The sequence below is a fragment of the Aotus nancymaae genome, unplaced genomic scaffold (genome assembly GCF_030222135.1).
Source record: "Aotus nancymaae isolate 86718 unplaced genomic scaffold, 86718_ANA_hifiasm-v0.15.2.pri h1tg000019l, whole genome shotgun sequence".
NCBI lineage: Eukaryota > Metazoa > Chordata > Mammalia > Primates > Aotidae > Aotus > Aotus nancymaae.
In genome coordinates, this window is record NW_026988431.1 from 50431280 (window position 1) to 50434883 (window position 3604).

The 3604-nt window shown below is 36.9% G+C and overlaps 1 non-coding gene across 1 annotated transcript; it reads left to right on the forward strand.

The window, feature by feature from the left end:
* Window positions 1-1724: 1724 nt before the first annotated feature.
* LOC135276015 (U6 spliceosomal RNA) lies at window positions 1725-1831 on the forward strand. Its single transcript, XR_010343581.1, has one exon. It is a non-coding gene; the product is annotated as a U6 spliceosomal RNA (small nuclear RNA).
* The last annotated feature ends 1773 nt before the right edge of the window (window positions 1832-3604 follow it).

The following is a 3604-nucleotide window of genomic DNA, read 5'->3' on the forward strand; positions in this document are numbered from 1 at the left end:
GTTACAAAGACAGATTAGAAGGAACACAGGAAAATGTATTGGTTAGGATAGGTTTACTGGTTTAAAAGGAAACAGAATACTAAAATGTAGAGATATTCAGATGAATAAAGACAAAGATTGCATATATAGATAGGAGTTTTATCTTACACGTCTTTAAATCCATAGGGCCAAATATAATGTCAGGCACACCATTAAGGTAAAACATAAAAATAATCATGATTTATTGAGCATTTATGCTGATTTCCAATATGGAGTAACAGGAACTAGATTTACCCTACTGCTTTAAACCCCTAATGAAACAAACAAAATATATGGAAAAATGATTTTCAGAGAACAAGAAACAGGCTGCACGGTGTAACAATCCCTGAGAGCAGGGAAACAAACAAGGTGAACCCTGTAACTGCCCCAGCTTACTGCCTGGAGAGAGTTTTCAGGCCACTCTGCAGGGAGAGGAAATCCGAAAACAGAACCTTGAGGTCTCTCTGAGTTGAGGAGGTGAGTTGAGAATTAAGGAAGGCCAATTGTAATTGGCCTTAGTAATTGGACAGAGTTACTAAGAGGAGAAAGCTGCACACAGAAGGGACATCCAGCGGTCTGCAGGTATTCCCCTGAGTCTCTCAGTGAGTGCTGATCAGTGAACGCAAGTGAAGAAACTATCACAGGCAGGGAAAGGACAACTGGAAAGGAACAGACCAGGATTCATTCATGCTCTCACTAGCCACAGTGGAAAGACCTTGCAAGGACTTTATTTTATTTTTTGAAAAGCATAACAAATTTCTTTAAAAAATTTGAGAGGATTTGTTTTTCTGTTTTCAGTAGAGACAGGGCTTCACCATGTTGGCCAGGCTGGTTATGAACTCCTGGCCTCAAGCGATCCGCCTGCCTTGGCCTCCCAAAATGCTGAGATTACAGGGATGAGCCACCGTGCCTGGCCTATTTAATGAAGTTTTATGTGACATGGGAGGCTTCAGAAATGAAGACCCACAGACACCCAGGAAAAAGTGTACTTTTATGCTAAGTTTGACAAAAGAAGTGGATCGCTGTGGGGAAATGTGATTGGACAAAACGAGGATGGTCTAATAGTAATCAATTGAAGGGAACTCAGCAAGGCCTGTCTGCTCAGATTTTACTTGGCCTCTCTACGTAACATTCCTCTCCCTGGCTATGGGAAGAACCCTCTGGAATGAGGGTCTTGTGATGTACTTTTAGGAGAAGTAAGTCAGAGTATGATCTTTCTAAGTTTTATGGCTTGCTTTGGAGGAGACGAGTTCTAGTTTCTATGACTTACCTTGGGAGAGAGGAATTCTGGTTTCTATGAAATGCCTTGTGGGAGAAAGACAGTGGGAGATGAGGGCCAGAGAAGGTCAGAGAGACCTAAAACAGGGATTTTTAAACAATTATAACTAGAACCCCTAAGTTCAAAGAGATGGAGAAAAGCATAAGCAAGTTAAGCAGAGGAAAGTAAAAATATATATATATAATTTGAACAACTAGAGATGAAAATTGCAATGTCTTATAGGGAAAATACACTTAACAGAATCAACATTGGACTAGACACTAGTAAGGTAAAGATTAGAGAACTCAAGGACATAGAAATAGAAACTCACCAAAATAAGACATAGAGAGACAAAAGACTAAACTAAAATTAATATAGCATCAGTAAACAGTGAGACACTTCAAGGAAACTGGAAAATATGTAATTGGAGTTTTAGAAGATGGGGTAGGTGCTCGCTTCGGCAGCACATATACTAAAATTGGAATGACACAGAGAAGATTAGCATGGCCCCTGCGCAAGGATGACACACAAATTCGTGAAGCATTCCATATTTTTCAATGTGGAAAAAAAAAAAAAAGAAGATGGGGTAGAAGTAAAAAGTATTTGATAAAATAATGAATGAAAATGTTCTAAATTATAAACTGTAAACTGGCAGATCCAAGAAGCTCAGTTAACTTTCAAACCCAAGATATTTAAAGAAGTCTTCACCAAGTCACCTAATAATCAGACTGCTTTAAAATAGTGATAAAGAGAAAATCTTCAAAGCAGCCAGAGGAAAAAAAGACATATTGTCTACAAGGTAATGAAGATAAGAATGACAGAAAACTTTCCATAGAAATAATGCAGGCCAGAAGACAGTGGATCACATCAATCAGGACCAAGAGATAAAACAGTCAATCTAGAATCCTATGCCCTGAAATAGTATCTTTTATAAATGAAGATGAAATAAAGCCTTTTTCAGACATACAGAAGCTGATGGAGTTCATTATGAAGAGATCTTCTCTATTAAAAATATCAAAGGTAATTTTTCAGGCAGAAGGAAAATCATACCAGATGAAAATTTACATGTACAAAAATGAATAAAAAGCACAGAAATTCACTGATATGTGGGCAAAAAAGCATAAAGTGTTTTATTTCCTTTCTTTTTTCCTGAGCGTTTACTGTGTACTAGACACTCTGGTAGTTGTTTTTCATACAAAACTCATCTTTACATTAACCGTGGAAAGTGAGACTAAATGAACTGAAGGCTACACATCCTAATTAGTGTTAAAGTCAGGACTGGTAGCCAAGAATGATTCCAAAACACACAGCAGATTCAATAAACAGATGTTTGAGAATGTAAATGAATGCCTTAGCAAAAATCAAACTTGAAAGATTTGACTTTCAAATCCAAGACTATAGAACCTGAAAGCCTCCAGGAAAAGCTCTGAATATTTTTTTTAAGTTTCTGAATAGTATTTCCCAGGGAAGTAAGAGTGTGCGTAAAAGTAACTAAAATTAACACTTGTTTATTGTTTACAGAACAAGATGGTGGACTGAGCACTCACTGCAACACATGCCCTCCCCCTCCCACACACCGGGCCAAAAACAGCTAAAGAGTATCAGTGGACCCTTATAGATAAACTAACAGTATCTCTATGAAAAAATATAAAGGTTAGGTAGCAATGCAATGCAAGAAGCTGCCATATTGGTAAGAAATCTATTGCAAAAAAAATTGGTGCACAACCAAGAAGCATCAGTATTTGAGGAAAGTCAGTGTCATGAAGAAAAGAGAGAGGATAGATGCAAAAAAGTAAGTAAAAAAAAAAAAAAAAACCCACATAGAAAGAAACACAGTTAAAGCAGTCAGAAGAGAAATGTAAAATAATTAGATTAAAAATCTCCAGTGAGATAAAGAATTGCATCTCTTAAACAAGAAGAAGAGATTATAAAACAAGAATAGGATGTTATAAGGAAGAATAAATTAGCTATCTTGGAAAGAAAACTCCTAATTTATGGGGAGGCAAAGCTGTTCAGGTGTCAAAGGGTTGTAATTTCAATATTTCAATGGGCAAAACTGACTGCTGTAGTAGCTACGGAAAATCTTATGAAAGATATGAAAACTATAACGTAAAAACAGTAAAGTTTCATTAGAATCAAATTGCTAAGGAGATTTCTACAGAGGTTTCTTTGTTAACCATTTTTTTCCCACTTTTGTTCAGTGTAGGGGGAAAAGGCTGTCATAAGTAATTTTCCAGAGTGTAGTGTTCTCTTTAATAACCAACATCAAATATGGCAGGAGAGACACACGGACTGTTGGTCAATGGCGTCATAGGCCCACATAGCTGA